Consider the following 24,581-nt stretch of genomic DNA (forward strand, 5'->3'; position numbering starts at 1 on the left):
TAAAATAAATATTCGATAAAATTAGATAAACGTTAGATAAACATTAGTTAAATAAACATTAGATTAATAAACATGAAGTAAACATTACATAGATCCAGAGTTGCTCTCTGGCGCGGATTCGATTCCCGCTTAGGCTGATTACCTGGTTGGGCTTTTTCCTAGGGTTTCTCCAACCGTAAGGCAAATGTCAGGTAATCTATGGCGAATCGTGGGCTTCATCTCGCTATCACCAATCCAATCGACGCTAAATAACCTCGTAGTTGATACAGCGTTGTTAAATAACCAAGTGATAAGCATTAATTATATAAACATTAGATAAATAAATATTATTATTAAATAAATAAATATAGTCGTTGATGTTGACACACCTTTTTATCACTAAGTTATCATTAAATATTAATATCCATAAACTTGTTTATAATGTAAATTTCTGTGATGTCATATGAGCAAGCTAATCTAAACATTTCACTTGCACAATCAGAAGAATAACACTAATCTAACGTTAACACAACCACTCCTAAATTTAAACACACCATTAACACAATCAGAAGAATAACACGTAATCTAACGTCAACACAACCACTCCTAAATTTAAACACATCACTAACAGAAACCTGCAGAAAAGTATATTCTATTATCCATGTGCTAAAAAGGATAAATGTTCATCTCCCCTCTTGCTTAAAAAAGTCCCTTGTGCAGACACTTGCATTTCCCTATTTCGACTATGCGGACGTTTTACCAACTGACCTCTCCAGCGACAACAAAATGAAACTTCAACGTGCTCATAATTTGTGTGTACGTTTTGTAAGCAATGTTCGTAAATATGATCATAATACCCCATCCCTGGAAGCAATAGGTTGGCTTAAACTAGATAAGAAAAGAAATTTACATTCACTTCTCTTTCTCTTCGAAATCTTGAACTCTTCTATTTCTTCGTACCTGTCGTCTCGCTTCACTTACCTTTCTTCCCACCATAATCTGAACACACGCTCTCGTCATGAAACAATACTAACAATACTATCCCATCGCACCTCCTCTTACTCATCTTCTTTCACAATAGCCCTGCCAAGACTCTGGAATTCGCTACCTGCTAGCATCAGGGACTGTCGAAATAAAATTGAATTCAAACGAAAACTTACTAGGCACTTGGTCAGTAATTGATTTCTTGTAAATAGTTTCTTTAATCTGTCACAAAATATTTCAATATTCAGTAATTTCATCACTATACAATTTTGTTATTCTAGATTTAATTTGTAATTCAGTAAATATAAAATATTCTTTGTTTCTCTATGATAAATTATCTAGCTTTAATTATTCAGGTAATCTTTTCGTACTTTGATTTTATTGTAATTGTAATTGTAAATTTAATACTAATTGTAATGTTATTTGTAATTGTAATTGTAAATTTAATACTAATTGTAATTTTATTGTTCATATTGTAGTTGGAATCTCTTGGTAGAGGGGCAGAGAAGGCCTGACGGCCTTATCTCTACCAGGTTAAATAAATAAATAAATACTAATACAATCAGAAGAATAACACGTAATCTAACGTCAACACAACCAACATCACTAACACAATCAGAAGAATATGACGTTATAATGTCTTGATCAGACACAAATAATAGGAAAACTAACGAAATGCACTGTCCAGTAGTTGTAAGTACTTCTTAGCTGTTTTGTCTAGTTACAAATATCTTTTTAAAAATGCTAATTTCTGGTGTGGGAAGAAAATTAGTCGTATAGTGAAAGTAATAGTAAATAATGTCTCTGAATTAGATACGTTCTTTGCTAACTTTGTAAAACTCTCCTTTAGCTAGGCTACCATATTAATATTGTGGCATAGCTTTAGAGATTTGTTTAAAGAATGCTTTAAAACTCAAATCAAGTCGACATTGTTATAAAATATCGGATTTTTTAAAATATATCGGTGTATTAATATTGGAAGAATTGCTCCCACAAACTTTATATATCAAAATTAACTGAGTAATTATTGCAATTCACTAAATTAAAGTAAAAGTTACCCCTTCACACGTCATTAAGGCGCATGAGGGCATGGAGGTCTATGCTTTCATAACCTAGGCACTAGAATGGGGTGATGTCGACATCACACTCTTGCCTTTTACTTTCCCCCCGAGAAAAATCCAGTATGCAGTTTGACAGGAGGCTGCGTGGACCCACGTGCCGTCCTGGAAATTGTGACAAAGAGGAAAATCCGGTCATCACCCGGGATGAGTCTACGAAATATTGACTAAGCTCTAAATGTTATAATATTAACACATTTTAATAACATACATCTATTATGATTAGGGTCCGGACTCTTATGTAATTACATATTGCATTCTTTTACTTGTAGATTACTGAAAATGACAAAATGTCGGCGGTTTGTGTTTCTGATATGGTTATAGTAGAGTTTCATTTGATATATTTTTACATATTCTTAGTAATATTAGGCCTACATATTTCACATATTATGTAGAGAATGTAACACTTTTGTACATATCTAGGTAATTATTGAGTTTTTAATTTTTTTTTATTAAATTAGTTTTAATTTTAGAGTAAAATGTTGAATTTTCTTTCATATTTATAGTGAGGGTCACATAAGAACAGTTCCTAAACAGCAAATATTACCGTCATGTCAGTGTTGCCAACTGTTACCAGCAGGGGCGGACGCAAGGGGAGGGGGATTAAGGGGATATATCCCCTCCCGAAATTTTGAGAAAAATACGAAACAAGAAACAAAAATAATATTGATTTTAGTTCGTGAATGTACGTAGGAGTTAGAGGGTTTTCCACGTAAATTCTCTTTGCTAAAATGTTAAATAAACGTATCTTTGCATTGAAAGAAATCCCTATATCTGGGATTTTTCGAGTCTTTGCTTCGCATCTCTGAGCCACTGCCCACTGGAGATTAGCACTGTTCTCTGGCACTTACTGCAACGGATCCAACTCAAGAGGACTAATAATATAACTCGGTATGAGTGACTAAGTGGCCAGGATCCGACGGAATAAGCACCATCTTAAATCATAAAGTGATTATTTTTCGCATATCATGATATGCACCTCTGCAAATGTATGGACATTGTGCCATTGTCATACATCTCTATGACGCAGTGCATGAGGGTAGGCCACTAGAGGGAACCCAAGAAGTGGAACTTCAACTGAAAGGATTTGATCCGACATCGGGATGGGAATCCGGTGTGGCTTAGTGGATAGAGCATCAGCACGTAGAGCTGAAAACCCGGGTTCAAATCCCGTTGCCGGAGAGAATTTTTCTCTGTTCCACTCTTCCATCATCATATGATGGCGCAGAATTTCTGCATTGAAATATTATCATATGTACTTCGGTACATCGTGATATAAACCATACAGAAACCAACATTTTTAGTGTCAATGATTGCAGCTAGCCATGTTTTTAGCCTGTCACATGGTTTAGCCAGTCTACTACAGTCAGAACAGATGGACCTTAAGACATGCATTGAACTATGTGAGAATCTAGAAAGAGAAATGGAAGATTTTCGTTTAAATTTTCATCCAGTGAACCTAGAGGCAAAAAGTGTTGCTGAACTTACTGAATTACGCTGGAAATTCCAAGAACTGCAGGGAGACAAACACAGCATTCTAACTTCAAGACAGAGAGTCCTGAAGAGTATTTTAGGCTTTCAATTCTCCTTCCCTTCTTAGACTATTTTATTAGTCAGCTCAAGGACAGGTTTTTAAATCATAAGGGAATCCTGAAGTCCATACAAACTTTGCTGCCTAAAAACACAGTGCGAGCATCAGATGAAGATTTAGAAACTGCTGTTGAGGCTATAGTTAATCAGTGGCCCAATGATGTTGATGCATCACCAGAGTCTTTCTTCAATGAATTGAAGATGTGGAGAAGAAATTTCCTTGATCAGAAAAATCTTCACCTAATGCCTACTGATTTTATATCATCTTTGAACAGGTGCAATGAAATTATTTTTCCCTGCACTCACAAGGCGCTAAAACTTTTCTGCATGTTACTCTAACTACAGCAACACCAGAATGGTCGTTCTCAACATTGCAGTGTTTGAAGACTTACTTAAGGAGCAGACAGATTAAATGGACTGGTCTTGATGATGATACATAAAAATGTAGAAATAAAAGCTTATGAAGTACTGGATGAAATGTCTAAGAAGCCTCGTCACCTTCTTCTGTAAATATCACTCTGTCATTGTTTTTGTATTGCAGTCATTGTAAAAATTAAAATTAAAAAATTGTGGTTTATTTAACAACGCTCGCAATTGCCGAGGTTATATCAGCGTCACCGATGCGCCAGAATTTTTTCCCACAGGACTTCTTTTACATGCCAATAAATTTACCGAATGAGGCCTGTCACATTTAAGCACACTTAAATGCCATCGAACTGTGCTGGGACAGAACCCACAACTTCGAGCACAGAAGGCTATACCGACTACGCTACTCAGGCCAACTTGTAAATGTTTGTGACTCGGAAACAAATTATGAGTATATAAACTTATTTCTCATTACTCCATTTTTACTATCTCCTCAAATCCCTCCCCGAAAAAAAATCCTGCGTCCGCCCCTGGTTACCAGATATCACCATATGAAGTAAAATCACGATCCTACATACTCAATTACTTATTTACTTACCGTACTTTACCATTATGTTGGAAAGATATTCTAAGTAATTCAATAATTGTAACATTTTCGTAAGCAAACTATACGAGAAAGAGATCAACATGTTAGGTATTTCGTCTGGTAATATGAAATTCATTGGTTTGACTAAACAACTGATTCACGAGACCTAAACTAAAAATGTATTGTGTTTGACCATTCCGAAAACAGAATATAACCATGAAATGCATGCTTAAGTATACTTAACTCCTAATAATTTTGCTATTCTGGTTATAATTGCTGTCTCCGTGAGCATAATTTTATTCCTGCTTCATTATCTTCTTTCGGTTAAATCTGAAAGAACAGAACGCCAGTAGAGGAAGTTATCCCCACTCTCGCAGCACGCTTTAAGCTTTATTGGTGGAATCGCTTCCATGCTTTTTCCTCTTTTTGTCATTATTGCAATAAAAATCTAAACACGAAAGAAATTAATTAAATGTGAAATAGGCTAGTATTTCTATCGATTTCCCACCTGCATTATCACTCAAGTATGTTATATTTATTTACACTTACCTGACTACAGTTTCGAATTGTAACCACAAAGCAACACATAAAATAACTATTATATATTAATATTAGGCCCTAATACTGATACTAATTAATTATTAGTATGTTCAAATTTCAGTAGCTTCCAGTAACCGCTCAGAAATCGAGTACAATTTTAATTTCAAGGAACTCCAGTCTGTCTCAGCTTCCAACATTAACAGTTACAAAATCACTACAATTTGTAGTATTTGTCAGTATCGAAATTCGAAACGAAATTGGCAAAAGAAAATTCAACCTGCAAACTAAAAAATCACTACAATCCACTAGCATATGTAGTAATGGGGGGGGGGGGAAATTGTTAGGTTTCACCCTTAGGGTATGAAGTAAGCTGACCCGGACTATACTAGAGATAAATCTTAACGTCCCTGTCCAATAACACGCCTGAAGGGCCGGCTTTTGTTCTCACTATATAGTGAGGGTCACATAAGAACGGTTCCTAAACAGCAAATATTGCCGTCTTGTCAGTGTTGCCAACTGTTACCAGAAATCACACTATCCTACATATTAAATGACTTATTTACTTACCGTACTTTATGTTGGAAGGTTATTCTAAATAATTCAATAATTTGTAACATATTTTCGTAGGCAAACTATACAGGAAAGGGATCAACATGTCAAGTATTTTGTTTGGCAATACGAAATTCATTGGTTTGACTAAACAATTGCTTCACGAGACCTAACCTAAAAATGTATTTTGTTTGGCCACATGAAATTATTAGTACTAACTCCGAAAACTTACCTGACTATAGTCTTGAATTATAACCACAACGCAACACATAAAATAAATAATATATATATTCTATTAATATTAATACTGATATTAATTAATTATTAGTGTATTCAAATTTCACTAGCTTCCAGTAACCGGCTCAGAAATCTAGTACAATTTTAATTTCATGGAACTCCAATACCGACAAATATTGCCGATATTTGTCTCAGCTGCCAACATATTAGTTACAAAATCACTACCATTTGTAGGATTTGTCAGTATCGAAATTCGAAACGAAGTTGGCAAAAGAAAATTCAACCTGCAAACTAGAAAATCACCACAATCCACTAGCACATGTAGTAATGGGGGAAAAATAGTTAGGTTTCACCCTTAGGGTATGAAGTAAGCTGACCCAGACTACAGTACACGATGAATAGTAAAGAGGGAGGGCCCGGAACTGACGTCGTTGTGTTCTTTTCACAACTATAGAAAATACTTCAATTTCTAGAACTGGTTTAAGAGAATAGTTCTTTTAAAAATAAAAATAAACGTAAAACTTGGGATTCCAACCATTTACCTGTAGAACATAAGTAGTTTGGAGTGCCTCAACTCCATACATTTGCACTAATGCTTTCTCAGAATCTGGGATGTTCAGGTGTGCCGATCATTTAACTCTGTTACAAATTGAAAGCAGGCTATTAGCGAGGGGTTTGGGTGGGATGTCAGGTAAGTCAAAATACCATTATGTGTGCGACACAAAAATATTTTTCTAGGAAATCTTAAGGCATAAGAAAAGGCATAGCTTGTGGCAGAGACAAGTTGTATTTGCAAGCTATACAATAGGGTGGAAATGGCAAATCGACTTTCCAGGCTGCATCCTCCCACTTCAACTGACCAGTTAAATTGTGACGACATTTTAATTTAATGCATTAATAAACAGTGATTTTAAATTACATATTTTATTAATATTACATACATATATTAAATTACATATTTCCCCCGATATTTACTACATTTTTATGTATATATTTCGCACTTTGATATTACATAAAAAATCCGGGGCCAAATTATGAAACATGGATTCAACTACTGATTAAAACTACATAACAAATTTCATTTTTTATTATCCTGATCTAGAAAATATAAGTAGGATGAATTTTAAAGTTAAAATTAAAGAAATTTATTAAGAGAAATTAGCATAGCGGAAGATAATTACCGGTAATGCTATTTATTAATTTCATTTACTTATGAACGTTAGTTATAAATTCTTCAAATTTTAATTACGCATTTTATCGTATAATGAATTGTTTGTAATTTATAGGCTTACTATCTTGTGTTAATTACTGTACTTAAATTTTTTCTTTAGTTTTTCTTCTTCTTTCTCCTGTCTTTATTTCAAGATTGAACCACAGACTTGTATATACAGTCACGAAGCTCAATATGTAATAAATATGCATCCATAGATAGTTGCTAACCACTAGGATCGCTACTATCGCCTCATTACATACAATGCGAAATAGTACCTGCACAGTCTATTGTTCCTAGCAACCTCATCAACTCAAGCTTCGTGACTATATACTAGACTGTGATTGAACCCCGAACAAATATGTATATTACTCTGTTGTGTAACATTATTATATATCTGTCTTTGTACAGCCTCTGAATATGGGTTTTACTAGTTCGGACATACTCAATAAATTAAAAAAAGTGTTGAATGAATATCTTGTGCTTGTTATACAGGGCCACCTTAAATAATCGCAGTCATTTGTTTTCATTTTAATATATCAGCCTGATTGAGGCGGCACGGATATAAATCTCATTGTTATTTTAAAACTCATGTTATATATCGTTAAATATCGGTTTTATAAAAATTTTGTTTGGAGTAAAACTTGTCCGAAACATTTTTAAAGCAGCTTTTGTTACGTAATATTATCCTACAAAATCAATAATAAGCAAGATATTTAGATTTATTTACTTCAGTCCCCCTTATAACCCCCGTTTTAAAGAAAGTATTTTGAATGCCATATAACCTAAAATCTAAGTGGGACGCAATTTTCGTAGAAATTGGTTCAGCCATTATCGCTTGAAAAGGTGACAACACACAAGCATGCAAACAAAAATTTAAAAAATGTTTTTCGGTCTCAGGACAGTTAATTATAAATGCGAACATCAATTATTTTTGTAAAGCAAAACTTGCCAGAAAAATTAAAGTTAGTTCTATTATAAAATTTAGTGTATTATTATTTTATTTTTATTTACTGTAATATCAGTTTTAAATTGGCCATACTTTTGTTAAATATCGGTAAGTGATATAATGAAATATTTCATTTACATAAATGTACAAAAATGTGTAGCCAAAATTCGCAAAATGTGTAAATAATAATAATAATAATAATAATAATAATAATAATAATAATAATAATAATAATGATGATGACGATAATAATAATAATAATAATAATAATAATAATAATAATAAGTAATAGTAATTATTATTGTTATTGTTATTATTATTATTATTATTATTATTATTATTATTATTATTATTATTATTTAGTACCTAATAGTAATTACTGTTATTATTATTATTATTATTATTATTATTATTATTATTATTATTATTGCTTGAATTGTCAATTCCATGAACGTCGAACTCTATAATAGGCCTATCTATAGTAATTAAAGTACCACTTATCCATTCCGTTAACAATAAATAAATAAAATATACATTCCGTTAACAATAAATATGTACATATACATATACATACATATACATAAAAATAAGATTTCATATTTCGTCTTTATCAGCATTGAAGATGTAACTCACTGACAAATTGTGCAAGTAATTGTATAGCGGACGAAAGATTATGCAAATGTTTCACTACTGGTACTTTATTTTTCTTCGTAATTTTAACGAGTGATAGAATGCACTCTTCGTATTTTACATTGCGCAGAGTTCTCTGAAGATGAGAAAGAGAAGAATTTGATTTGAAGTTTAGAGCTGCACTTTTTCGTGACAAAAACTGAAATTCAATGTTTGCTTTGACGCATTTATTTAAACGACATTATTATGCTTTTCATTGCTCATTAATTTTTTAAAGGGCAACACGGTCGTAATATGGCATATAAAATGAAATCGCAGAAGTTTTGCATTAGTAGTTTTCTTGTGCATATGCGCGCGCATGAAGTATATGCATGACCGTCATACGACACCTTCGTGTGTTATTGATTGCAATGCTGATAAATAGTGAGACCAAATTTTATTTTTTATTGCCAATATTAAGAATAAGCAGATAGAATTGCTTTAAAATGATAATTAATTGGTTAATACTAAACGTGTAATACGGTTTTATAATAATCTAGTATCCTTAGACTAAATTATTTATTTAACTTAGTCCGACAGCTATATCGTTGTTACACGAGATCAGTCTAAATTAATTGCTATCCATAATATTGTGTGATATATTTGTAATATATTACATAAGTTTACGAATCACGTTTCGCAAGTTTTTATAAATGTTAACGTTCGCGTGCGTTCCAACAGATAGCAGCTTAAACCGCTGTTGCAACCCCATGATGCAACGTTTCTATGGCATGTGCCTTCTGTGTCGGCCATTTTGCAGGTTTCCGTGAGAAATTGTGTTGAGTTTGAAGACTCTTCACAACGGTAAGATTTCCTAGTTTTGCGGAACTGTAGTGCACATTATGCTTTTAAAATGACAGCTATCTTAATTTTATATTTTTTTACTTAGAATGATTATTCACTGAATTACTGAGCCTGTAAATTACGAATGCGGTGTCTCTTGCATCCGTTCACCAAGAAAAGTTCGATAAAAGAAGCCTAATGATAAGGCACATGGTTTCCGGGTTTATGTAGGAAATGAATATATGCACATAAATACTGTGTTGGAATATATATAAATGTGTTATATTATATTGCAATCAATCGAACTCAACTTTTAACTTTACCGCTTCGTATGTTTTAAATTCGTTAAATATGTAGAGCAAAATCAGAAATGGCTCCTTCTGCAATAGATTGAGTCATGCTGTTTTGAAATATCAGTTTCCAAGTGTTGTGTGTTCGTTTCGTTTTGTTGCACTTGTAGTGAGTCGACTTTTAGTGGGAGTAGTCACTTAAACAAAATGCAGCGTTGCAATATGTTTGTGGAATAATGCACTTACTGCAGTCGTATAGGACCATAGCCTTAGATACATAATGGTTTATTCCTTATTAGGGCGTACTGTCATATTACTTCCAGTATTGTGGGTCGTAGAATTCGAATCGTTGTGCTGTATTGAAAATATGTAGTATGTGGGTGGAGTTGCACTTAAATAGATGCCATTACACCTGTATAGAAAAACTGATTTGATATAATTTGCCTACAAATGGCACGATGGCACGTCATAAAAGTCTGTCTTCATTTTTATTTTATAACCAAACATATTTTGTACACATACTCCGTCCTTTGAGAAATAACGCATCAGAGAAAGAGAAAATTACCTAGTTGATGTTTATCAGATTGTCACAATTACCATCAAAGGTTTCAATTGCCATTTCTTTCAAACAGCTAAATCCAGTAGTGTATCCAGAAATACATATTGTGGACGTCTTTTGTGTATGATATTTGAGAATGTGTGTGTTTGTGTGTATTGTGTAATTTACATTCTTTATATAGACCTCATACAGTGAAATCAATTGTAAACTAGACTCTATAGGGAATCGTGTACATAATCAGAAACTAATTTCATCGTACCGTCTCATTCCTGTTTGTTTTCATTTCTTCAACTTGTTGAAGTTTACACCTCGGTGGTTACACCCTTACACTTACCTGTTCTAAAGGTGTGAATGCAGGTGTATAGGCTACCCAAGGTATCTGAATATGACGCTTTACATTGGCTCTGTAGGCTACTGTGATCAATTAAGAAATTAATTGACAACATAAGAAAATACATAAGGAGGATTTATACTTCGTGCAGTCTTAGTGGATTTTATATCGTTTTATCCTCGGATTCAGATTTACGTGGAATATATTACATTAAAGGGCGAGGCATAATTTTTGGTTGTTTTTTTGTTGCACTTTAGTGCAAATGGAGTAGATGTAAGTTTCATATTAGAAGAGAATGGTTATTTCATAATTTAATACGTGTGTGAAATATTTTGTACACTTTTAGATATAGCGTATGCTGATGATGGTCACTTTTCAGACTAAAAATGATTTTGTGAAGGGAGGGAAACTTGGGATATTAGAAGAAATGTGAATGGACACGTGTATTTTTATTGATAGGTATAATGATGTTACAGTTAACATTTCGTTATCGTATACTTTTAGTATGGCATTAGGTTGCGAAATGGGGTTAGGGGTATTTCTCGGAATTTTGTGTAATCCTGGAGAGTAGACCGAAAACCAGCTTTGCGAACATTCTTCATTGAGGTTTTTTTTTTTTTTTTTTTTCAAAATCATAAATTCATTTGCAGTGAATAAAATTAGGCCATTATACTGCTTATCATTGGTTTAAATATTAATCCTAAGTACTTCATTTTGTGTTGCTACTCATTATAATAGCCTATATTATGTGAACAAATTCGGTGTATGACTTTTCTTGAGATTTGCTGTTTGTCATACCCATGGCAAATATTGGGAAGATTGAAAAATAACTCACAATTTTGATCTTGGTACCAAAATAAGCCTGTGTGTACTGTATTACATATTTTGTGTTTTTTAAAAAATGACCTGTATTCTATTATAAAAATAGGGGGGAGGATCTTGATGGGAGGGGCACTATTGATATGGCGTATTCCGTTATTTACAGTTTCTGATTAACACTATTACATAAGACAAGGTTACAGATTCCAATATTAGAAGGGGCAAGGAACTTATGCTTTAAAAGTTCCAGACTTCCCATCTTTCTGTTTATCTGTGAGTTTAACATCGCCTATGGGTTAGAAAATCAGGCATTTTAACAGTATATTTCTGTAAAACAATCCATACCGAGAACATTTGATCTGATACAATTTCTGTCAACTTTGTAAGTAACACGTAAGTAAGTGATTATCGTGTTACTTCATGTATTACATGGATATACATTTCGGTACAGAAATGTTAAATTTCTTGCCTACCTATATGTTTTTCTTTCTATTTATGGAGCTATGTAACAAATTAACTGTCACGTATTTATATTTAAACTTAAATGCAAAATACACAGGGTTGTGTTTAATACGTTAATAAATAGAATAATGTAGTATGACGTCACAAACTTCACGTACTTCCCCTTCTCTTCGTTGTCTCATTCAGTTTTAAAACGTGGAAGTACTATGATGACTACTTCATAATGCCTAAACGTGTGAACTTGGGGTTTCTTAGATGAAATTCATAATAATTCAAACGTATACAATATTTGCATTGAATAAGAATAAATATTTCTTGAAGTTACAGGTGACTTTCTCAACTCTGTGCATACAATTTCTTTTATTTCAATGTAGTACATAATTTTTAAGTTCTTTACAATACTGAGATAATATGTGAATCTTTATTTACGTCATGGTTCGTGAATGAAAAAAAAATGTCATTGATAGCCTTTGTAGGCCTATAGAGTTTATTAAACAATGGCAGTAACGAAAGAGTTCTCTAAACGTACATGGGTCTTCAGTGTATACTGTATGTAGCAGACTGAAGTTACATTACTAGTTCAAAAAATTTCATTACAATTTTTTTTATGTTGGTACGAAAATAATTTTGGGTAAGACATTGCAATCATTTCTCTGTTTAGGAGAGCTTACATTTATACTTAATTGCTTAATTATTTATCTTCAGTTAAATCTCCACATTACTGTTAAAGTTTGACATTTTATATTTTGATCCTTTGAAGATCATTACCATACTCACTCATTAAAAGTTTAAATGTAAGATTGTAAGTCATAAAGGTGGTCGTTACTTTTTTTTTATGAGGTCATTTACAGATCGTAATGGCATGTATTCTGCCTCACTTGGGTCCATTGCCAGGTTGGGTTCCCCCCCCCCCCTCCGAAGGTTCCCCAGCTGTAAGGTGAATGTCAAATAATCCCATGGCGAATCCTCTGCTTTAAATCTTCAAATATCATCTCGCTATCACCAATTTCATCGGCGCTAAATAGCGTAACTTAATAGTTGATACGGCGTCGTTAAAAAGAAAGAAGGATAATAGTAATTTGTAAGTAAAAAATATCAACTTATTTCATATGTGCCCGTTTCTCTGAAATAATACTAAAATGGTTTTGATTTGCGTGTGCTTAGATGACTTGTTCATTCTCTTTATCATTGTCCATGTGGTAAGTCTGTAACAGCATGCAGGCACATTTCGTGCCCGCTTTGCCAGTAAACTTACGTAAACACAAGGTGATTTGAGATTAATGAGAAATGCGATATGAATGGGTAGGTCACGTGCATATATGAACTGTCATGGGTGATACGGTGTTATTAATTCAAGGCCTAGGGTAAAACTGCATTGTGTTGAGAATATACGGAGTGTCTACAAATTGGTCCCTACACGTTTGTTATTCAGTGTATGAAATTCTAAACCTTAAAACAGCAGGTTGCATTTAATCATTTCAATTTTATTACTCCTCTAAAAAAAAGTTAATGAGCGTGTTTCGGTATGGCGTAGTATTAATTAGTAGGGCATGTTTGATAGCGATATTTATCATGAATTTTGTTACAGAAATCTGTAATTGATTGGTGTTCTGCATACCTGTCGTGTATTGATTTTATCTTGTTAACTTCTCTTAATATGAAATTAATTAAAAATTATCGGCCACTGCAAAAATATAATTCAGTATTTTCTTATTATAAGAAGTTCTGTACTTTTATAGATTTGCATATTTAAAATTTTTCTGTTTAACTTTTTAACCCCAAAAATGGAATTTCGATTCTAATGAATGTGTGATGAAAGTTAAGATAATTCGTAGTTACGTTATAAAGCTAATGGGGGTGGGGCAAAATATCAGTTTGTAAGTAAGTAAACATGAAGTGTAAATTTTAATTGTTACTGCGGAACAAAAATTGGCCAACTCATATTTGGATATTATTAACATAATTGAGTTTTCATTTTGCTTTTGGGGCAAACTTTTTGTTTTATGAAATTAGTATTTTTCAGTTCTTTACCCAGTAATAAATTTGTACTTCATTATATCATAAACTTCTATACTTACGGGTTAGTCTTTCTGGGATATTCTGTTGTCTACTGTAATTTCCCCATTAATAAAATACCGGTTTCTACAATGCGTACAATAATGATATAAGAATTGGCGAGGTTCGTCATTCCAGTTAAAATAATTTAATAAAAATATCGTACCTTTTAAACCAAAAATAAGAAATAGCATTTTAAAACATACATTAGACATTCACTAGTAGTACGACTTGTCATGTGGTCACAATTTTGGTGTAACAATTATGTGGGTATTTTGAAGAAACGGAAAAACCAAAGGAAAATAAAAAATAAATAGGCTATTCTCAAACTTTTGTAGTAATGCTTTTGCAACCAGGTATAAAAATTGTCCGGTGGGCAGGCAAAAGGTTTTAAGTCATCACTTTTTGTGATATAAGATTTTAATTTTATATTCCTTCATTAAACCTGTTTCCTAAGAGAGATCTTAACCAGTGACGTCAACAATAAAGAAATTCATGAAATAGCCGAAACATGCCACTTTTCGGATTTACAGCAGTTGTTTAAATTTGTGAAAGTCCCTCCTGTAAATTTTGCATAGAGTGACTTAAGCCCTTTTGCTCCCCCCCCCCACAAGATAATTATTATTGAACTCTTCCTACGTATAGAAAAAATTATACTTAAAAGGTCATAATTGTGTACTGTATCACAATGTAGTTGCAGGTAAACATATACATAGCCAGATGTACATTTTAGATAATACCACAGTCTAGTATATACAGTCACGAAGCTCAATACGTAGTAAATATGCAAACATTAGATAGTTGCTCACCACTAGGTTCGCTAATATCGCCTCATTACAGACAATGCAAAATAGTACCGGCACAGTCTGTTGTTTCTAGCACCCTCAAAACTCAAGCTTCGTGACTGTATATAGTAGACTGTGATAATACTGTGTGTTCTTAGGACATGTAAAAAGTATTGAAGGAAATTGAATTCATTATCATGTCATAATTATAAAAAAGAGTGACAAACTTCATAAAAGTAATATTTTAATACAATTTTTATCCACTTATTTCTGAGACACCCTTTAACAGAAATAAATTTATTGATTAAACAAGGAGTTTGTTGGGGGTAACATCAAACTTAGGGGCTACCAAGCAACGTTCTGATTGATGTAGATGCTTTAGCCTGTAAGATGTTTGGGATGAATTAATGAATATATGCGTTCTATTTGTTTAGCCTAATTGATAATTTTTTTTCTAGCTAGGCCTATAAGCAAATGCTATTCTGCAACATAGTTTTATTTATAAGGGCGTGTGTCTGTGCTGATTATTTACTCATGGTATAGAGAAGTATAAAGTAAAATTATTTAGTACCTACATTGATGTAAGGTTGTCATGTGACTCTCTTTTCAGTATTTACAACTGTATTATTTTTTTTTTATATTTTCTTTACCAAATGTTAGCTGGGAATTAATAAAGCGATATAAACATAATTTTTAATGCAAATAGCATTCACCATAGTGAAAACTAAATAAATTACGCATTACTTAAGAGATTTAGTTGTTAGTATTATTAATAATCCCAAAAATATAACAAATTTTACATGGATACAGGTGAAGTTCGTGAAGTATGAATGGTAGTGTAACAGGTGTTGGTGTTCCATAATCTCTGAATGGAGAAAACAAATATGACTAGGGGCCTATATGCTTTTTGAAAAACCGCAGTATTGTTTAGTATGTATTTTCTTATTATTGAATCTGTATATAGTTTAGAATAAAATTAGGCTACTTGTTTCACAGCTTGTAGCCTTAGCCTCCTGAGTCGTGAGACATTTGTTGTTTTATTTTTAAAGTTAAATAGGCTATTTATTTATTTATTTCAAATATACAGAATAAAGAAATATAATTACAAAACAAACAAAGAGAAATACAAATAAAATAATACAAGCAATATAAAAAGAAGATACAGTAGTATTAACAAAATTTGAGACCGAATGAGCAGCGCTCGTGCTCGGTCGCAGTTCAGATATAATATTAAAATAAAAAATAATAATAATAATATAAATATATAAGTAAAATAAAATAGGAACTAAAATATAATTACAGCGGAAATGGAATTATATAATATAATATTAACACTATAGAAGAATAATATCGCACGTGAAAAGTAGGACTAATATATATTTCAAAATTATAGAATACAAATATAATATAGGTTGATTAATTCATACACATAGGCTATAAATTTATTTAATCAAATTGAAGATATTAACACGTTTCTAATTTTCTTGTTATATGTTAGTGGGTTACATGTTAGAAGTTCTGGGTGTAATTTAGTTAAAGCATTGTACAACCAAGGGCCAAAATTTATGCTATGCTTTAGACCAGCAGATGTGAGACATTTAGGTTCTACTAATGTTGAATTAATATTTCGTCTTGTGTCATAATTGTGTGTCTGTAATACAAACTTATTACGATTTTTATGATAAAATTGTAGCAGCGTATAGGCCTACTTATAAATTTGTTCAATATTAAATACATTAAATTCAGAATAAATTAATTTAGTTGGATAATCGAAACGTTTCTTCAAACAAATTTTAATTATTCGTTTTTGTAGTAAATTTAACGGACTAAGATTAATTTTTGTACTTCCACCCCAAACAATTATACCATATTGAATGATAGACTGAATAATGGCCAAATAAACAATTCTATACTTCAAAAAAATGTCACTGACATGAGGGGAAAAAAGCTGAAAAATTTCTGCAGGTTACAGTTAGGGCACAAATGTAGGTATATTATACTATACTTCGAGTCTGCACATCTTATATCGTAAATCATGTATGATATATGGGAATAGTATACTATAGGCCTACTCTCAAGACTCAGGAGGTTGGTGTTGTAGTAAAATTCTTGAATTATTTACATATCGTAATAAAGGATAAAATGGTAATAGTTCAATTAATATTAGATTTCAAGTGTAATTACGTAATTAAACACATACTGAAATTCACATTTATTCAACCAAACTCTCAATGGTCAATAGCTACTTTTTCTAATCTTGACGTTTGTACATTTCTACTGCAATTAAGTTGGCAAGCAGTGTGAAACAAAAGTAATGTAATATTGATACTGTAAACATTTTCACCACGGTAGTAGAATTTGAGATTAGGATCTATTGATCAAGTGTCTGCAGGCATGCTTTCTCTTTTTAATGCTTATAGCATCAATGCACCTTGCGCAATAGTTATTGAAATGTGCAACAGTAGGAATTGTAATTGACTCGAAGATACTTTATTATGGTTGTAGATTGTAGTTAATGGTAGTTCAAGTGTGTTGTTCCCCGTTTTCAACCTCAGTCGACTTAAGTGTTTTGCTGATGGAATAATTTTAGACATTGAAAATAAATAGTGTAATCAACAAATAAAAGTGAATCTTACTAAGGAATATTATTGTTGTGCCCCATTCGAGCATAGAAATTATATAAAAAAAAAAAAAATATAAGCGTTTTCACCATGGGCGTCTATTAGGGGGAATAAAGGGGAGCCCCTCCCCTTCAGGTCTGTAATATTTTTTTTAGGTTGATATATTTACGTAAAAATTAAATTATGTAGGCTTTTGTTGAAATTGGCTGTAAATTACTTTAAGAACGTTGTCATCATTCCCGTACTTAGCAGTTAGGCCTTTTTTTTTTTTTGTAGAAGGCATACAGAGACTGGACTTGAAAGAGCAAGAGAAATCTACAGTTATTTTTTTCTGATAGATACTCTTATTAGAATATTTTTTAAGTGCACAGTTTAACAGCTTTACTTATTATTTTCATGTTTCCAATTCAGGGTTTAACTTTTCTTTCAACTTCACACATTCAAGCAATGCATGCAAGAGTGAATTAAAGCATTCAATTGTACATATTTTTTCCACTAAAAATGAGAGTGCATGCAGCATCACCAGTGGGTATCTGTTGAACCGTAGCATGCAGTGAGTAGCTGATTGTTCTAGGTGACTGCAAATAAACTGAAAATTGTTTTGTTTAGTGATTGTGAATCTTTTAAGCTGAAAATGCCAGCATGTTCGATTAGTTTCATTGAAGATTATCGCAAATATGAGTGCCTATGTAGTGTTCAACCACTGAAAATTTTTTCTGGGGAGGTTATATACCATTCTGGTAGCATTTTCTCCCCCCCCCCCCCTCCCCGGGCAGGAAAATACACATTGGCGCCCTTGGTTTTCACTACCAATTGTCCAATTTGTAAATAGTTGGTATTGTTTCATACTCTTTCATGTAGTCAAATTGTATTGTCATAACTAAATATTAGTTACTTAGCTTCATTGCAAGTTTTGTATTGTTCAATGCTTGTCAACTTCAGAACGTACCCCAGAATCACGTAATTGGTTAATGAGAAGCAAATTATTTTATTGTAGACAAATAGGCAAAATGATGAAAGAGTAATGGAACAGAGAAAAATTCTCTCCGGTGCCGGGATTTGAACCCGGGTTTTCAGCTCTACGTGCTGATGCTTTATCCACTAAGCCACACCGGATACCCACCCTGGCATCGGACAGAATAGTCTCAATTTAAGTTCCAACTCTTGGGTTCCCTCTAGTGGCCGCCCTCTGCACTTTGTCATAGATGTCTATGAACGTAGGACCGAAGTCCACACATGTGCTGAGGTGCACTCTTTATGAGTGACTAGTTGGCCAGGAACTGACGGAATAAGCGCCGTCTTAAATCACGAAGTGATTTATGCATATCATATATATTATTTTAATGTACCGAAGTACATACGATATTTCCATGCAGATATTCTGCGTCATCATACGATGAAAGAATAATGGAACGGAGAAAAATTCTCTTCGGCACCGGGATTTGAACCCGGGTTTTCAGCTCTACGTGCTGACGCTTTATCCACTAAGCCACACCGGATACCCACCCCGGCGTGGAAATATCATATGTACTTCGGTACATTAAAATAATATATATAAAATAGGCAAAAGACAAAGTTATCCCATTAGAGGCAGAAAAAAATCATAAACATGCACATTTTCTCATAAGAATATAAATATAAATCAAATTGTAAACATGTGACTAAATGTACTTGATAAATCTCGTGGAAAAAATTGCCCATAGTACAAGATTTATACATGAAATACCTTACAAAACCAAGAATAAAAGCAATAGTAACATAGGGTACAATTAAGACATGATTGAATGTTTGTACAAAATAGAACTTTTGGATTTATCTATTTGTACCTTCTGTAAGAAAGGAAATAGTTAATAACTAGAATTATACTTGCCAACACTTGTAAAAGCTGAACCAAATATTGGAAAGATCTAGCTATTAAATCTTATATTGATATGCCAAAAAACAGAAGCAAGCCACAAGTATGATGCTGTTTTGAAAACTACAATGTATGGTTCCTATGGATAATTAATTAATTAATTCATTCATTCATTCATTGTGTTCTTACCAAGGGTAAGTCTTTCACTGCAAGCTCAGCATTCTCCAATCTTCCCTATTTTCCACCTTCCTCTAGTATTTGCATATGATCCATGTATCTTAATGTTGTCTATCATCAAATTTCTTCTTCTCTGAACTCTTCTGCCGTTCACCATTCCTTCCAGCGCATCCTTCAGTAGACAGTTTCTTCTTAGCCAGTGGTCCAGCCAATTTCTTCTTTTCTTCCTGATCAGTTTCAGCATTATTCTTTCTTCACCCACTCTTTACAGTGTGTTATAATTAGCACGTCATATAACCCATAATATAATAGTGTCATTGAAAAATGTTATAGTTCAGGCTTCATGTTAAAATTTTATTGCATATTCACTTCATTCACGTTTTGAAGGACATGTTCTTAGATCTACAATTTCATATCATTGACAGTCTCCCAGTCAAGCAAAGATCATAAAACTATTGGCAGTCGAAGTGGTGCATAACTGAAAGCCCAATGAGCAGCTGACATGCACTGTTATTGTTATGATTGGGACTGTGCCAAAATGTGTCCTTGTGTGTATTTGCAGCAGTACATTAATTTTCATCTGTTAGCATGAAATATTGAGCAATATCAGATTGGTTTTTGTGAACGCGAATATTTTGACGTGTTACAGAAAGTCTTTAAACCTAGATAAAAGTTGGTTATGGTAAATTGTGACTCCTAGTCCTTACGAGGTTAATAAATGTATAGCTGCATTCTGTGTGTGACTTTTGCATTGCTCCTGTAATACAAAGATACGTTTATTAAAAATGAATTTAGATCCCTGGAAAACAGTAGAAGCCGTTTGAATGTTTCACATATACCTACTTATGAACGTCATGATAAGAATGGCGTTTTCGCAAGAAACAAAATTAATGTTGACAAGTCAATTTGTTCAGGTGTTTGAATAAATGCCACGCTATTCCATATGAATAAATTTAGAAGGTCTTCTGTTGTAGAAATACTAAGACTTTTATGCCGTTTTTTTCGTCCTTCACAATGAAAGCTTGTATCTTTTTCTTTTTTTAATTATATCTGTAACTAGACATTTTAATACGTTATGTTAAGCGTTGAAAATAGTGCCAATAAAAACTTTTGTACGCAGAATGACTTAATTGTTAAGTTGGTTCTTGAAGCACCCCCTTCCTTTCTAAGTTTGTTTAGACTAACGCAGATAACGCGTTGAGTTTGAGGTTATGTATCGAGATCATTATGAAGTATAATACCACAGTCTACTATATACAGTCGCGAAGCTCAATATGTAGTAAAAATGCAAACATGGGTAGTTGCCCACCACTAGGATCGCTACTATCGCCTCATCATCGCAGATCTCTCTCGTAGCAGACGTCAAAATATGTTACACTTTCGTTGTCGTGTTCTTTTGGAAAAATTAACACCTTCCTTCCATTATTGAAATATTAAATGCATAAAGTTAATTTATTATTTTAATGAAGTATATTAAATTCCACCATAAACTCGAAGATACTGCAAGAAATAAGTAATATAATTTTTGTTTGTGCAAAACGAACTGAAATTTACTATAATAGCTTCACTCATTCAAGATTATAGCGATAATTAACTATGAAACCAATACATATTAATTTGCAGTTCCCTTTACAACAACAATAATGGAAATATAAATTAATGGAGTAACTTACGTGTACCGGTACTTGTAGTGTAGGCTTACGTAGTTAACAAAGTGGGATGAGGTTAAAGAATAATAATCACGTCAGAATTGGAAATAAAACGTGATCAATAAATATTATTGTAACAGACTTTTTCTACGCCTCTAGTAAAGCAACAAATAAAAATAACAACAAAATTAACAGCTATAATTAAAAACACATCCTTTGAAAAAAATAGGCCTAAGCAATAATAGTCCCACCAGAATTGAAAATAAAACGTGATCAATAAATTTCATTAAAACAAACTTAATTTTTCTACGTCTTTAGTAACATAACACATAAAAATAATAACAAAATTAGTAGCTACAATTAAAAATATATCCTCTGAAAAAAAAAGTAGACCTAACCTTTATTTCTCTGGAAATTTAGCAGCCTAAGTGACAGAACTTTAACCGGTATCTAATGTCCTTTCGGTTAGACTGAAACATTTCATTGTGAAATTTAAGGATATAATGTATTCTAACAGTCACAAAGAACTTCAAAATTAAGAGTTTTGTTTCTGCTCAGCATTCTTGTGGAAACCCAGGAACCTTTCTGAATCTTTCGGAAATCGGACAAAGGATAACTCTGGCCTCTTTCTCTTACTGTTGCTACAATTTATAGTACTACAAACGTCTCCTCCTTGTCCCATATTATTATTCCAAATATTATATTTTAGCCATTAACATTTTCATTACAACCAATAACGAACATTTCACAAGCATCAATGTGAAATAAGTAACGAGCCAGCACTCGATAGAAATACGACACAGTCCAAAGTCGACCATGGACAGTCTATTGTTTCTAGTTGCTAACTGCTTGGAGCGCTTTATCACGAGATTTGCAAAAAAACACCTCAAGCTTCGCGACTGTATATAGTAGACTGTGATAATACGAAAAAAAAAAAAAAAAGTAAACTAAATATTGATTAGATTCCACATAAAAATTTGTGTTCATGAGCAAATAATACAACAGTTCTCAAATATAGTGCATACATTTTATCTTCCACCGCTCGCGGATGTAGACTGGACACGGCAGTGCACAGCGCAGCTGTACCGCTGTACACATGCACATGAGAGAAGATGAAAATGTATGCACTACTATGGGCTACTATTCATCTTTTCATGCGACTTGGTTCGTAGAGGTCCAGAACAAGACGAGCCTTCTCTCTTAAGCAATGTTAGCTACTGTAGTTGTATTATTAAGACCCAGTCGCTTTTATTTACGGTAAATTTAATATTACATACGCTCAGATAAAATATTGCAGCCACGAAGAAGATGAGATATATGTACTAAGTTGCGTGAAAAACATTATAGGCAGACAGTTGCAATGTGTTGTGAAAAATTGGTGAAAACAGCAAGGACATGATTTTGTAGATTAAAATTTGTTCATATTTTTTTTTTCTGTAAAGAGTATGAAAGCATTATTAGTCGAATGATTGCTGAAGATCGAGGTTCTTATCTCGGAAAGTTGAAGTGAAATTAGTGATGAGCGATGACTAGTTTTCTCGGGCTACTTCTAATTGGTTCTCCATAGTAACCTAATTGACGTCAGCACTAACATTTTTTAGATAAATGTTAAGGACTTAGTGTCTTCAGCGGGAAACAGATTAAGAAAGAGGTATATCCCGTAGTCTTCTTTCAATCGGATATTGGGTATTTAACAATTTGCCAAGCCCAGCAGCTACGAATTATTGCCAATACAAATAAGAATAGATTTAAGTATACTTTTTACGTATGTTAAAGAATATGTATATCTGTATGTATGTGTATACAGGGAGGGGAGGGACTCATTCCTCCATCGTCGTCTTCTGTATCTTAAACCACGTGGCCTGTTATGGTCTCATTTCATTATTTTACGAGCAGCCCTGAACTTTTTAGTACATATTAATTCACCTCTGCTGTTTTCAGTCTTATCAGATTTTTTTTTATGGTTGTCTTGCTGCTATATGTCAATAGTATCCTTGCTAATGCTTGGTAATTAGCCCTATAGAGTTGATTCCTTTTATAGGGATTTAAGTACAATTTTATGACTTCCTTACATATGGCTTTTAGAGAACCTGGAGGTTCATTGCCGTCCTCACATAAGCCGCCCACCATCAATCCCTATCCTGAGCAAGATTAATCCAGTTTCTACCATCATATACCACCTCCCTCAAATCCATTTTAATATTTTCCTTCCATCTACGTCTCGGTCTCCCCAAAGGTCTTTTTCCCTTTGCCCTCCCAACTAACACACTATGCATTTATGGATTTACGCGTGTGTGCTACATGCCCTGCCCATCTCAAACATCTGGATTTAATGTTCCGAATTATGTTAGGTGAAGAATACAATGCGTGCAGTTCTGCTTTGTATAACTTTCTCCATTCTCTTGCAACTTCATACCTCTTAGCCCCAAATATTTTCTTAAGCACCTTATTCTCAAACACCCTGAGCTACTGATCCTCTCTCAAAGTGAGAGTCCCAAGTTTCGCAACCATACAGAACAATCGATAATACAACTGTTTTATAAATTCTACCAGAATGCTTTAATATTTTTATTGTCATGTTTACTTTCATTGGCTTGTTCACTGTAATACAAATTACTCCTTTTTCTACCACCATTTGGCATATTTGTAAGAAAAGCATATACATATATGCTGTTTCTTTATCTTAAGGCGAGTTTGTAATGCGTTTTAGTCAAGTACCTATTGCCCACAATACTTCCACCAAGAATCAAAATAGCTTCTAGAAGTTATTATTTTAAAATGGTTACATTATATTAGCCGATAAGGGGTGGTCCTCCAGCTTGGGGGTTGGGCGAAGGGCTAACAACCCATCACCGTAAAAAAACAGCTTGTTACGAAACCTAACAGTAAGCCTCGGAATGGGACTGATTCTCCGGCACTTAGAGATTAAGAGTGTTTGAGAATAAAGTTCTTAGGAAAATATTTGGGGCTAAGAGGGATGAAGTTACAGGAGAATGGAGAAAGTTACACAACGCAGAGCTGCACGCATTGTATACTTCACCTGACATAATTAGGAACATAAAATCCAGACGTTTGAGGTGGGCAGGACATGTAGCACGTATGGGCGAATCCAGAAATGCATATGGAGTGTTAGTTGGGAGGCCGGAGGGAAAAAGACCTTTGGGGAGGCCGAGACGTAGATGGGAAGATAATATTCAAATGGATTTGAGGGAGGTAGGATATGATGGTAGAAACTGGATTAATCTTGCTCAGGTAGGGACCAATGGCGGGCTTATGTGAGGGCGGCAATGAACCTACGGGTTCCTTAAAAGCCAGTAAGTAAGTACATTATATTAATTTATGCAGTTTCTTATGTAGTCAGATACATGTTGCAAAAAGTTAGTCGCATAATGTAATAAAATATGTGTAAATGTTGGTT

At 33.3% G+C, this 24,581-nt stretch overlaps 1 protein-coding gene across 5 annotated transcripts in view; it reads left to right on the forward strand.

Moving 5' to 3' along the window:
• Positions 1–24,581, forward strand: part of Larp4B (La-related protein 4B) — a 330,307-nt gene that overhangs the window by 189,364 nt on the left and 116,362 nt on the right. Inside the window, exon 1 of one of the 5 annotated variants that reach the window (XM_069844330.1) lies at positions 9,447–9,581. The exons of the other annotated variants lie outside the window; for them this stretch is intronic. The gene's annotated coding sequence lies outside the window, so the exon portion shown is untranslated. Of the gene's footprint in view, positions 1–9,446; positions 9,582–24,581 lie in introns of those variants that run through there. 5 annotated transcript variants of the gene reach the window in all.

The sequence above is a fragment of the Periplaneta americana genome, chromosome 1 (genome assembly GCF_040183065.1).
Source record: "Periplaneta americana isolate PAMFEO1 chromosome 1, P.americana_PAMFEO1_priV1, whole genome shotgun sequence".
Lineage (NCBI taxonomy): Eukaryota > Metazoa > Arthropoda > Insecta > Blattodea > Blattidae > Periplaneta > Periplaneta americana.